Raw genomic sequence first — 15,000 nt, 5'->3', positions numbered from 1 at the left:
ACACACACACACACACACACACACACACACACACACACACACGAAAAACAACAACAACAACAGAAATGGTTCAGAAGACCCTTGCCAATGGTAGAGAGCTGAGTGAATTCCAGAGAGCAGCCATCTATCTACTGCCAACTACCTGTCTGCTGTAAGTGAAGCGTGTTGTGTCGCAGATGCTGCTACTCCTCTTCCCCACCCCTACACCACCCCACCCATCCTTCTCCCCCCCCCCCCCCGCCCCCCACGTCCCCCCCCCCACCTCCTTCCCACCTCCGCACGCTCTCCACCACCACCACCACCTTCTCTTCTGATTTCCACTCCTCTCTTCCACCGCCCACTACCATCCCCTCCCCGCTCACCGGCCGCTCACCCAACACCTACCCCACTCCCTCCCCTAATCAGCACCACCTCGACACAGTTCTCTTCTCTCCCGGACCAGCCCCCGGCCCACCCCTCCTCACTCCCCACCACCACCACCACCACCGCCATGTCTTGTTCACACTGCTCCCCGGCTCTCCCTCCCCCCCCCCCCCCGCCCCCGCCACCCCCATCCCGTATCTACTCCTGCCCCCCTCCCCACCACAACATACCATCACCTCGATCTTCTTCTGGCTCCAAGTCCTCTTCTCTCCCCACCCACCACCACTGCCCACTCCAAGTTCTCCATTCCTTCACCTCCCGTCATCTAATCTCCCCTCCCCCATCACCATCAAGTTCTTCTTCTGACTCCCTGCCCTCTTCTCACCCTCGCTAGCTACGCACCTTTCCCCGCTCCAAACCATCACCGCCACCACCACTACCTCTTTTTTTTACTCCCAATTCTCTCACCCACCTCCCTATATCCTCTCGATAGGAAAAACAAATAAAACTGCACGCAGGAAAAAAATGCACAAAATAATGGGTGGCGCTGCAGTGTAGCAACGTGATCTCCCTGGAGAGAGAGCAGCCCGAATTTCACACAGAGAAATCTGTTGTGATAAAAAGAAATACAAATACAAATGCCCACTCCTCTCCACTCCCCACCACCACCTCCACCATGACCACAGTCTTCTTCTGACTCCTAGTCCTTTTCACCCCTTCCCTCTTCCCACTACCACCACCACCATCACCACCACCACCACCACCATAACCACACAGTCTTCTTCTGACTCCCAGTCCTTTTCACTCCTTCCCTCTTCCCACTACCACCACCACCATCACCACCACCACCATAACCACACAGTCTTCTTCTGACTCCCAGTCTGACCACCCCCTACCCACCCCTTCCACCTTCCCACTTCCACCACCACCATGCTTTCCACTCCTCTTCTCTCTAACCGCTACATACCCACCCACCCCCACCCCTCCGCAACACAACGACTACGTCTTCCTGTCCTCTTTTCTCCCTCTGTCAAACACAGTATGGCTGCCTACATGGTGGGGGTAAATAAATTAACGGTCATTCACGTGAAGTGTTACATGTGTTGTCTGGGTGTGTCTGTGTGCACGACTGAAACGTGATTGAATGACACAGAAAAAAAAACGAATGATGAGGGCCCAGTGGCAGCAGGCAGTCAGCTGTACTCAGGTAGGCAGCCTGTTGTGCAAATGATCCCGTTTTTTTAAGTAAAGCGGTTAGAGCTTGGTCTCCAACTGAGGATAGGCCCTATATAAGTATCCATATTTTATTATTATTATTATTATTATTATTATTATTATTATTATTATTATCATCATCATTCGTTCATGCTACATATCCACTCCCCCCTTTCCACTCCCCATCAACATTGCCACTACTTCTTTCGCCTCCCAACTGCTCCTTCTCCATCCTTCTCCACCCCTCTCCCCTCCCCCATCACCATCAAGTTCTTCTTCTGACTCCCAAACCCTCTTCTCACCCTCGCTAGCTACGCACCCTTCCCCGCTCCAAACCATCACCGCCACCACCACTACCTCTTTTTTTTTTTTTTTACTCCCAATTCTCTCACCCACCTCCCTCCCTATACCCTCTGGATAGGAAAAACAAATAAAACTGCATGCAGGAAAAAAAAATACACACAAAAAAATGGGTGGCGCTGTAGTGTAGCGACGTGATCTCCCTGGGGAGAGAGCAGCCCGAATTTCACACAGAGAAATCTGTTGTGATAAAAAGAAATACACTCCTCTCCACTCCCCACCACCACCACAACCACCAGTCTTCTTCTGACTCCCAGTCCTTTTCACCCCTTCCCTCTTCCCACTACCACCACCACCATCACCACCACCACACAGTCTTCTTCTGACTCCCAGTCTGACCACCCCCTACCCACCCCTTCCCTCTTCCCACTTCCACCACCACCATGCTTTCCACTCCTCTTCTCTCTAACCGCTACATACCCACCCACCCCCACCCCTCCGCAACACAACGACTACGTCTTCCTGTCCTCTTTTCTCCCTCTGCCAAACACAGTATGGCTGCCTACATGGTGGGGGTAAATAAATTAACGGTCATTCACGTGAAGTGTTACATGTGTTGTCTGGGTGTGTGTGTGTGTGCACGACTGAAACGTGATTGAATGACACAGAAAAAAAACGAATGATGAGGACCCAGTGGCAGCAGGCAGTCAGCTGTGCTCAGGTAGGCAGGCTGTTGTGCAAATGATCCCGTTTTTTTTTGTAAAGCGCTTAGAGCTTGGTCTCCAACTGAGGATAGGCCCTATATAAGTATCCATATTTTATTATTATTATTATTATTATTATTATTATTATTATCATCATCATCATCATTCGTTCATGCTACATATCCACTCCCCCCTTTCCACTCCCCATCAACATTGCCACTACTTCTTTCGCCTCCCAACTGCTCCTTCTCCATCCTTCTCCACCCCTCTCCCCTCCCCCATCACCATCAAGTTCTTCTTCTGACTCCCTGCCCTCTTCTCACCCTCGCTAGCTACGCACCCTTCCCCGCTCCAAACCATCACCGCCACCACCACTACCTCTTTTTTTTTCTTTTTTTTTACTCCCAATTCTCTCACCCACCTCCCTATACCCTCTCGATAGGAAAAACAGATAAAAGTGCATGCAGGAAAAAAAAAAAAATACACAGAAAAAAATGGGTGGCGCTGTAGTGTAGCGACGTGATCTCCCTGGGGAGAGAGCAGCCCGAATTTCACACAGAGAAATCTGTTGTGATAAAAAGAAATACAAATACAAATACCCACTCCTCTCCACTCCCCACCACCACCACCACCACCACCACCACAACCACCAGCCTTCTTCTGACTCCCAGTCCTTTCCTCTTCCCACTACCACCACCACCACCACCACCATCACCACCACCACCATAACCACACAGTCTTCTTCTGACTCCCAATCTGACCACCCTCTACCCACCCCTTCCCCCTTCCCACTTCCACCACCACCATGCTTTCCACTCCTCTTCTCTCTAACCGCTACATACCCACCCACCCCCACCCCTCCGCAACACAACGACTACGTCTTCTTCTTCTAACTCGCAGTCATTCTCCCTCATCACTCCTTACCCACTCCCAACCGCCATCACATCCACCACCACTTCTGTTCATTCCCAGTTCTCTTCTCTCTCTCTCTCTCTCTCTCTCTCTCTCTCTCTCACCCCCACCATCACACTCTTCTTCTGACTCCCCTGCTCACACCCTCACGCCCACCCTGCTTACCACACCACCACCACCACCACCACCTCTTCTTCTGACTCCCAGTCTTCCTTGTCACACACCGCCGCCTTACCCACCCCTCCTCCACTTTCCGACCACAACCGCCACCTCTTCTCTTGAATGCCAGTTCTCTCCCCACACCCCCACACCCCCCACCGATACCTACTCACCCCTCCCCGATCACCACTCTTCTGGCTACCGCCACCCCCTAACCACCCTCTCCACACCACCACCACACTCTTCTTCCAGCTTCCAGACATCTTCCCCCCCCCCCCTCAAAGCCCCATGACCACCCCTTCCCCGTTCCCCACCCCAGTGCCACGCTCTTCTTCTGAGTGGCTGCCAGCGAAGCTGATTATCAGAAACATGAGCAGCAGCTTGGCGTCAGGTAAGGCAATATGACGTGGTATCTGTGGTGGTACTGATACGACGGGGGATTTTTTTTTTGATTTGTTGGCTTTATCTTTATTCCACGTGAAGGGTGAACTGTATGGCATGATCATATTATCATCACTGCGTCTATGTGTTTTTCAAAACAAGAACATACACACAAGCAACGAAAGAGACTGGGAAACAGAGAGAGGGGTATATATATATATATATATATATATATATATAGAGAGAGAGAGAGAGAGAGAGAGAGAGAGAGAGAGAGAGAGAGAGAGAGAGAGAGAGAGAGAGAGAGAGAGAGAGAGAGAGGTTGTCATCAAGCCGCCAGACTTTCTTCACCAGCTGAAAGTTTTAATGATCGAACATCGCCAGAAATTCAGGTTCTGAGTGCTGAAGACAATGATCTCAGAAACAGCCAGATATCTGTGGTCACATGTCTTGCCCTCTGACGTGTTGAGCAGCGTTAGCAGCATCCATTCCCCGACATATGTAAATGAACAACTAAGGGTCTGCCTGCTACTGTACCGTTGATATAAACTGCCACTATTTTTAGGATTATTTGATTTGGCATGTATAGCGACCAAACGAGGTATCTGTATTGCTGGATGAATTCGCTTGCTATAAATTATCACTGTTTGAAAGGAATGGAATTAACTTTCGTCATTCTCAAACTTAAAGAAAAATGAATGATTTTTAACTTATGTTTCAGAGTTCTCAAGGTGTGCATGGTTCCCCATAGGAACAAGGGCCAATAACAACATTTTATGTCACCAACACTCGGCTTATATCACAGATTGACATAAGTTTACATTTGGGCCAACAGCAAAGTGAGAGCTGTAATATGAATGGTTTCTCCAGTCAATGGTGAAACCATTTACAGCTTAGTCTTTTGTGAAGGACTATGACTCTCAAACTAGGAGGCAAAATTGCACTGGCTCTTTGTGCTGCAGCCTTGTGGGCTACTTGGCCTTTGGGAACCATCCCAATGCCGACTGTCCTAAAACCCTCATGGCCGAGAGAGTGGAGATGTACTTGGGCAAGACTCTCCACTTTTATCAAATTCTAGCCCAAATGGTCGGAACAGCAGTTGCCTCCTCTGCTGTTCTGATGGTCATAGTCGGACACGACTGACTATCATATATATATATATATATATATATATATATATATATATATATATATATATATATATATATATATGTCACCGCAAGCACAGCTGTTCATTCCAGCATATGTGTTTCTGTGTACTGAAGCTGTTCTTTACTGAAGGCGGAGAGTTATGTGATTTTTTAACTGCAGCTAGCTAGTCAATCTGCCAGATCCGTATCAGCTGTGAATGAAATCGGCTGCGTAACAGAATGTTTTAGAACTGTCGTGCATCGGTCTCCTTCCATCAACCACCACTACCAGCTGCCCTCCTTTTCATACTGTTAGCAAACGTGGTTACCGGTAACCATTCGTGAATGCAGAAAGATTGGAATGTTATTCCCGGGTGCTGGTCACCGTACAAAAGTGTCACCCCCATAGCTTGCCTGTCATTGTCAGTGTTGGCTTCAGAGAGCTTGTCGAGGGCTTGGGCAATATGTGTGTATTACCGATGCTTATATATAGGCAGTTTTACTGAAGAATGGGTATTATCATTGGGTGAGTGAGTGTGTGAAAGAAAAGAGAGAAGAGAGAAAGAGAGAAACGGGGAGAGGAAGGTGGGTAGAGAAAGAGACAGAGGGAAGAAGAGAAGGGTAGAGGGAATGGACGAGCGACAGACGTCAAACAGACAGAGACAGAGAGAACAATAAGCACATATGTTGCAGCAAACACGCTGTCAGAATATAGGTGAGAGAGAGAGAGAGAGAGAGAGAGAGAGAGAGAGAGAGAGAGAGCAACACACACCATGCAATATATTATGGTTTGGTAAACATATCGCCAGAATTCGATCATCTGAATGCCGAAAACGAGTCTAACTATTCCCAAGAGCAACCAGCCATCAATCAATTTGCTGTCTGCTGTAAAGTAATGCGTCGTGCCACATATGCTTTCAGCCCTCTACTCTTCCACTGCCACGCCGCCCCCCCCCCCCCACACCCCCCCCCCCCGGCCCCCCAAACCGCCCCCTCCCATCTCACAGACTCCCTCACCTTTCCTGACAAATACCTTACTGAATTGAATAACAACAAACCTCGTTACTGGCAGTACATGTGGCTGCATTTTGTGATGCTAGATGAGCAAGTTAACATTGTTATTTAAAAGTACGTCCTCCCAGAGAGATACAGAGAATGAACGAACGAACGATTTTTTTTTTTTTTTTTTTTTTTGATGGAAGTGGAATAAACATACATGTGGGGTTTATTTTCATTCAGCCCTCAGGGTAAAAAGAAAATAAAAATGAATTTTTTAAAAAGAGAGAGAGTAAGTACGTGAGAGAGAGAGAGGGGGGGGGACAGAGAATGAAAGACAGACAGACAGACAGGGGGTGGGGGGAGAGACATACAGACAAACAGGCAGACGGGGAGCACTGGGCCAACAGCTGTTGTTGGATGTGGTGTCAGGTATTTGGTCACTGTACTGATCGAGTATCATTCTGAGACTTTCCTACCAGTGTCCGATACAGAGAAGATGGAGTGTGTGGACAGTGTCACTGTACTACTGATTGTTCGTGCATAGACAGAGACAGCCAGAAATAGGAGGAGAGAGGGGAGAAAGACAGAGTGAGAGAGAGAGAGAGAGAGAGAGAGAGAGAGAGAGAGAGAGAGAGAGAGAGAGAATGCACTGTTCTAAAATCATCCTTGTATTTTCTTTTTAATTTCTCTAGACAAATTGCCAGAATTCAATTACTTGGGTAATTGTATATAAATCACCAGTTGCCCTAATTTGTGGCAAAATGAATTGTGTAGAGTCGCACCTGGTCTCAACACCCCCACCCCCTACCCCCCCATTCTCCATCACCACCTCTGCCAGTCCCGACTGTCTCCCTTCTCTTCAGTTCAGATAAGTTCAGTTTCATTTTCACGGAGGTGTCAAAGCGTTCAGACTGTTCCATATCTGCTGGAACAGATGCCTGACCTTCGCATAAACCCAACGCACTGATCAGGCCTTTGGAAATCACCATAGATTTGTGTGAAACATTAACATAAAACGACATATCTTGCTGTCTGCAGTAACAGTTGAATCGTGTATGTATAACTTTCTTGTAATTTATGTTTGTTTGGTATTTTTATGTGAATGTTTTATACAAACACAGCTTAGGCTACGTTCGCACAAAGCTCAGCCAGTAATTGACAGCAGCTGTACGAGAATTGTGGGCACGTCATTTTGTGCTTTCCCAACATGTATGCCGGCACTAAGCGTTTACACTGGCCACCAGCCATCTCCAGCCAGCTGTTTGATTTGTGGCAGGCGTACACAGAAATGAGACGGATGGCTGGTCCTGGCAAGGGACGGAACTCTTCAATGACACCAGCAGCGTGAATCCCAAATAATAATAATTTTATTAGTTTCTTCCGTCTGGAGAGCACCGTAGCTGACAGAAACTGGCTGTGTCTGACTGGACTGTGTTGCTGTGCCAGGCTGCCGGCAACTGGCTGTGAATGTAGTCTTTGGGCTCTCAAGGCTCTGTCAGCGCGATTGGATTATGCGAAGACCAGGCAACTCTTTTTTTTTCTTCTTTTTTACAGCAAATTGTGGTGTAGCCTTTTTGGATAAGTCCGTACGCTTTGACACTTCCTTGAAACTGAAACTGAAATTGAAACTGACAGTGGTAGCTACTGCTGATTGCGGAATGAGATTGTGCTCAATCACCATACTCATTGTCTGCCTTGCCTTGTGCACGTCACTGCCCTCTCAGAGAAGATAACGTGTGTGGACAGTACCTTTGAGAGAGAAGAAAGGGACTGAGAGAGAGAGAGAAACAGACGGACAGACAATGAGACAAAGAGAGACAGAGTAAAAGAGAAAGACACACAGAGAGAGACAGAGAATGACAGACGGAGACAAGACAGACAGAGACACAGAGAGACACGGAGAGAGACACACACACACAGAGAGAGAGAGAGAGAGAGAGAGAGTCAGAAAGAGAGAAAGACACACAGACTTTGGACCGAGGTAAAGAAAGTGAGAGAGAGGTAGGTGCGGGGGCTGGGGGTGGCAGGGACAGGCAGACAGACAGACAGGCAGGCAGTTAGAGGAAAACTAAAACGGGAGGGACAGGCAGACAGACAGACATACAGACAGTGAGAGACATAGTAACAGAGGCAGTTAGAGACAGAGATGGAACACCATTACACTGGTGTTTTGATAAGCACACTGCCAGAACTCCATCACTTAGGTAAATTAAAAGATAAATAAATAATAAACGAATTTCTCTAAAAGCCCTGTCTGAGTCACACTGCCGCTGAAGGTACAAAGAGAGGAATTCCCGTGACAGACATGGAGGCAGGCACTCAGAGGATAACCAACACGAGAAGGACAGACAGAAATACAGGGGAACGAACGAACGAACGAACGAACGAAATTTTATTTTACGAGGGTAAAGGAGTCAGCACAAAGTACTGGTTTACATCCAGCCCTCTGGGCAAGAATAATAATCGAGAAAAAAAGAAGAGAAAGAAGCGAGAGTCAATTCACAACACCAACGTCAAAATTACACAAGCATGTGCAATAAACATAGAACTTATGTACAATACGATATCGCGATAGATGAATAACAACGAGGACAATAGGGTAGGAGCGTGGTGGAAAGCTGAAGGAAGAATGGACAAGGGGAAGAGTAAAGAAGGTATGGGAGGCTGACTGAACAAACAGATATAGTAACAGTGACAGTGGAGACAGACATGGAGAGAGACTGACAGGGGAGGAGAGAGGCGTATATATATTGACAATCTATACATCTTTGTTGTTTATAATTGATATGTGTCACATAATCACATGTTTTTCAATAAATGTGCACGATATCTGTTTTTTTTAAAGTTAGGGATGCTTTTTACAGTGTTTGCATTGAGGCAGGATAATAATTCATTCCATAAACAGCCCATGAATAAGACAGACTAGATTTTAAAAAGATCGATCCTTGGAAGTGGTACCATAACTTTATGAACATGACGATGAGTGTTGGTTACAAATTTATTCTTTAGCGAGGGGGGGGGGGGGGGTGCAAATCCCGAGAGAGACATTGAGAGAAGCTCACACATGGAGAGACAGAGAGGGGACACCATTACCCTTCCAGTGTTTTATTATCAAAGTAAACTGCCAAAATTCAGTCACTTAGGTTAATTAGAAGAAAGAAAGAAAAAAAAGAAAGAAATAATGATATAAATAAGTTGTTTTGTTTTGTTTTTTCTTTAAAACGTTCACTCATACTCACACACACTGCTGTGCTGGTGATAGTGAATGAATAAAGATCGGAAATTGCCAAGAGCATCAATCAGTCTGACAGCTAACCTGTCTGCTGCTAATGAATTGTGTTGTGCCACAGAGACCAGCATTCTAACCCCTCCCTCATCATTCTGACTGACAGACTACCAATACCCCCAGCCCCCTCCCAACCCCCCCCCCCACACACACACACACCCACACCCCCACACCCCGCTACCCTCTCCTCTCACTGCCTGGAACGCTGTGGTTATCAGAGGCGGTAGTTCAGTGAACAGGAATGTGGACTGCGGTGTTGCTGGTCATCGCATTGATTGATTGAGTATTTTCCTTCCTCAGACGTGCTTGACAGTGCCCGCTTCAGGGAAGATGGAGAACTGTGGTTGTGTTGGTGATGTCTGTGGTTAGCATACAACATGTTTTGGCTGAAAGATAGCATACAAACATGTTTTGGCTGAAAGATAGCATACAAACATGTTTTGGCTGAAAGATGTCTTTTATTGTTGGAGAAGAATAGACAGAGAAGAGAAAGAGAGGGGGGGTGGGAGCTACGATAGGTGCGGGTGAGGGGAAGAGTGTCGGGGTCGGAGCGTAAGGGGGGTTGGGGGGAGGAGGGGGTAAGAGAGAGAGAGACAGAAAGAGAGAGGGAGAGAGACTGACAGACAGACAGACAGACAAAGACAGATAGAGACACAGAGATGGCACACCATACAACCACATGCGTTTCTCTATCAGAAATCCGAGCACCTGAGCAAAACATAAAAGGGGGACAAAACGAAAAGTTCCCAGCTGCAAACTGTCACCCAATGCAGAAAGATGTGTGAATCACCAAGAGCAGTCACATCATCTATCTGTTTGTAGTCACAGAACTGGGTTGGGTCACAACTTCACCCTCCACGCCCCAACCCACTTCCCTATCCCCCCCCCCACCACTTCCTTCTTCTTCTCCTCCTCCCACACCGCGGACATCCCTACTCGCCCTCCACTTCCCACCCACCCCACTTTCTCCTCCTCCCTCGCTGATGCACCTTCACCTCACCTCAGTCCCCACCTTACTGCTTGCCGCCCAACGTGGTCATCAGCAGCAACAGCGGGCAGGTGTAGGTGAATGCAGAATGAGCTGCTGGGTTCTATGGGCTGATCGAGTACCTTCTTCTTGTGCCGTGCCCGCCAGCGTCCGCCGCGGCAAGAAAGATGGAGTGTGCAGATAGTGTTGCGGCACTAATGACTCGTGTCCATGTATGGCCACTTTGACTGAAACCTAGACTGTTTATCAATGAGGGACAGAGAAAGAGACACACACAGACAGACAGACAGATAGACAGAGACGTGGAGATGGAGAGGAAGAGGTGAGTGTGTGTGTGTGTGTGTGTGTGTGTGTGTGTGTGTGTGTGTGTGTGTGTGTGTGTTTTCGAATGATATTTACCAAACGAATAGTTTGCTAACAAACAATGGATGTGTGTGTGTGTGTGTGTGTGTGTGTGTATGTGTGTGTGTGTGTGTGTGTGTGTGTGTGTGTGTGAGAGAGAGAGAGAGAGAGAGAATGTTTTCTCATGATATTTACCAAACGAATAGTTTGCTAACAAACAATGGATGTGACTAACACAATTAATCACACAAAGCACATCACTAGTGCCGGGGCATACCTTTCAGAGTTTTACTCCTGTTCCAAACACTTTCCTTTCTGGAAGACAATTCCATGTATATTCCAATGTTTTCAGTGAGTCCTTCATGGCAGTACATGTGGATGGCCCCGCAACATTGGTGATGGATAATCACTTCCACTCAGAGATGGATGAATAGATATTTATCACTGGGCCATTGAGAAATTAGGCTCGAGAGTCGAATGTTTTAATAATGTAAGTGAAATCAATTGCTCACACCTTCATATGAAATCCTGCATCTTCCACACAGAGAAACAGAGCTAAGGAATAGAAGGGAGTGGGGAGGAAGAGTTGAGGAGAAAAAAGACAGACAGACAGACAGACAGACAGACAGACAAGGAATTAAACAGAGAGAAAAAGAGAGGAGGAGACAGACACTCAGACAAAGAGAACCACAGGCAGGGAGACAGAGAGACAGAGACAAACCTCTAGAGACAGACAGACAGAGACAGAGACAGAGCCACAGGAAGAGGAAGAAAGATCACCAGAAAGCCACGCATGTTTTATTAAGTATTCTTACCAGGATGTTCTCACTTACTTTAACTCTTTCTATACGAACGGCGAAAGAGACGACGTTAACAGCGTTTCACCCCAATTACCATCATCAAGATATTGCAAGCGGAAGGCTCTTATACTGAAGACGTGAATGATGACAAAGAATACCACAATTCTGACGACGGAAACTAAAGGTTGGGTCATTCAGACACCCACTGGACATCCGAGGGGTCTGTGTAGAGGAGAAGAGAGGACTGGCCGTACTGAGTGAGTTAAAAGAAAATAAATATCCCTGAAAGCCCCCCTGTCTGAGTCAAACAGGCTGCTGCTGAAGGTGTACATAAAGGAGTGGTGCTCCCAAAGAGCATCCATCAGGCTTCCAGCCATCTGTCGGCTGAAAAATGAATTACGTTGTGCCAGGGATACCCAGAGTCCGTCCTTTTCCCCGTTCCCCTTCACCCCAAGCTGTCCCTTCTGCGTACTGCCAGTCTACACCACTTTGGTCATCGGCAGCGACATTGTAGCGGCAGCTGTTACTGATTAAGTGCTTCTGCACCATTTTGGTCATCGGCAGCGACATTGTAGCGGCAGCTGTTACTGATTAAGTGCTTTTTATGCATCTGGTGTGTCACTGTTCGCTTCTGAAAAGATGGAGTGTTGTTGTCTATGGTTTCGCCGACAAAGACAAAGGAGCTATGTGAATGGTCTCGTCGTCGACAAAGACACAGAGGCAGAAGGCAAAAGATAGAAAAAGGAAAGAGAGGGAGAGTTGGGTAGAGAGAGAGAGAGAGGGTGAGGGGGAAACGAAACGAATTTTAATTGAAGAGGGAAGTGGAATGCGCATTGCTGTATTTTTACATCCAGCCCTCTGGTAAAATAGAATAAAATAAAACAAATAAAAATAAACAAGCCAAAAAACACACACTCAAATTTCTAATACATGAAATTAGACATCCACAGGTCATATTCCATGCCAGGAAGAGAAGACAGACAGACAGACAGACAGACAGACAGACAGACAGATTCCCAGACAAACACAAAACCACAGGAGAGAGACAGAGGTTGAATGAGAGAGACAGACATTCAGCAGAAGCTTGCCTGCTTCGTCATCAGCAGCGACAGTATAGCGGCAGCTGTCACTGATAGAAGTGCTTTATTTTGCTTCTGGCGTGTCACTGTTCGCTTCTGAAACAATGCAGTATGTGTATGGTTTCGCCGACAAAGACAAAGGGTTGTTTAAATAGCCTCGTCGTCGACAAAGACATAGGGGCAGAAGACAAAAGACAAAGAAGGAAAGAGAGAGAGAGGGGGGGGGGGGGAGAGAGTAGAGGAGAGGAGAGGGAGAGAGAGACAGAGAGAGAACCATTTTGAATTTCATTGAATTCCGTTAAGCGTTTCAAATGTTAAAATCTTTCAACCACTTATAATAAGTGATTGAAATGAAGAAAATGGAACGATTTCCGTTGTGACTACATGTTACAAGTGTTAATTGTTAGCATTCTTTGTTGTGTATTCTGGTGGCATTACAAATCAATGGTCATTTTTTTTCATATAGATTTTTGTTACATCACTAATCTTTTAGTATTGAGCCAAGGTGAAAGTAATGGCAAAACGATTAACGTGTTTCTTTAATATTTCGTTTATTGTTTGTTTATCTGTGTGTATAAGTCGTTTCAGATGAGAACCATTATGAGCTGATATTACGATATTGTTCATATATATATATCGTTATCGTTATCGTTATCGTTATCCCCACCCTCTTCTCTCTCTGTTTCTGTGTCTGTGTATTTGTCTGTTTGTCTGTGTCTGTGTCTGTCTGTCTGTCTGTCTGTCTCTCTCTTGAAGACACTTTGGCATTGCATTTTTTCACAAGGGAGTGTAAGTTTACCATGTCTGACACAAATATTTGTCGTTACGATTAATTAAAGTTTATACACTTTTTTTTTCCAAGATCCAAACAGCTTGAACTTCTATTAACTAATGTCAGCTGCACAGTATATACAACCGCTGCCTTCTTTCACACTATTTGAATACATTTAATATTGAGATTGAAATTCGCTCAATAAACAAAAATTAGGTTTGGTTTAAGCTGAAGGATTTTATTCAGTTAACATTTTTGCTTGAAGAAAAGACAGTTTGATCTGAATGGATCCATTCACCCCCACACTTGATTTTAGGGATATTATTGTCTGTTTGCATGGTAACTCATTCATTTTTAAAACAAGAATTTTACTGGCTTTGTTTCTGTCTGTCTCTCTCTCTCTCTCTCTCTCTCTCTCTCTCTGTGTGTGTGTGTGTGTGTGTGTGTGTGTGTGTGTGTGTGTGTGTGTGTGTGTGTGTGTGTTAGTGAGGAAGGCGGCAGAATGCTTAAGACACTTATCTGCCAATATAGTAACCGTGAGGGAAGTCTGAGCGTCAAGTTATTCGGATGAGGCGATAAACCGAGGTCCCGTGTGCAGCACGAACTTGACACACAGAAAAAGAACCCAGGGCAACAAAAGGATTGTCCACTGTAAACATTTATCAGAAGAAATTCACTCTGATAGGTACACAAATATGTCAGGCATCCGCCAAGCAGATGTGGTGTAGCGTATATGGAATTTCCGGAACGCGGTAAAGACTCCTTTATAAACTGAAACTAAAACTGGGTGTGTGTGTTTATCTGCCATTCTCTCTGTATCTCTAATTTTGTGTCTCTCTGCGCCTCTCTATCTCTAGGTAGGCTATCCGTCTGCCTCTGTCTCTTTGTGTGTGTATGTGTCTGTCTGTGTGTGTGCTTGAAAAAGCAGGAGAAGCGAACGTTCATTTGCATGTATCGGTCTGTCTGTCTCTCTGTGTGTCTGTCTTTATGACAGCTGCTCTTGTTTCCCTGTCTTGCTGCACACTAATATTTCTGGTCGATGACTCTACGGCTTGCATGAAATTGAGACAGAGGACAAACTAAGAAGACATCATCTTAGGAGCAGACTGATCAATGTATTCCCTACAAGGACTTTTTTTAGGACTATCCTCAAGGCAAAGCAGCCAAATAAGCTAATACACTAAAACGTCCTAGGTATTCTAGGAATGGTTCATACCACCCGCTTTGAAAAGTTCCCAGTAGATTATTCTATTCTGTCTATAACACAGCTGGACTACTACTTCAACCATATTTTATTCATGGTACGCTTGCCATTGACCGGTCGGGTCTTTGTCCTCGTGGCTTTTGGAAAACGACAGCAGAGCATCTTCCCTACGTGTAGCCTGCCCACGGGATTTCCCAGGAAATGTTCTGGTCAGAGGGTACCCTCACGAGATCCAGAAGCTTACTAGTTATCTGAAGAATTCCGAAAATACGGCTGATTACTCTCAGGGGACTGTTCCAGGAGAGGAAAAAAAATGAACAAGAGAGGGAGGAAGGGTTCGAAAGCGGAGGAGCAGGAAAATGACAA

The 15,000-nt window shown here is 46.1% G+C and overlaps 1 protein-coding gene across 9 annotated transcripts in view; it reads left to right on the top strand.

Annotated features, from left to right (window-relative positions):
- Positions 1–15,000, top strand: part of LOC143293444 (endothelin-converting enzyme homolog) — a 96,667-nt gene that overhangs the window by 48,455 nt on the left and 33,212 nt on the right. The gene's annotated exons all lie outside the window — the stretch shown is intronic.

Source organism: Babylonia areolata, chromosome 19, assembly GCF_041734735.1.
Source record: "Babylonia areolata isolate BAREFJ2019XMU chromosome 19, ASM4173473v1, whole genome shotgun sequence".
Taxonomy (NCBI): domain Eukaryota; kingdom Metazoa; phylum Mollusca; class Gastropoda; order Neogastropoda; family Buccinidae; genus Babylonia; species Babylonia areolata.
This window is presented reverse-complemented; position numbering and strand designations above follow the sequence as displayed.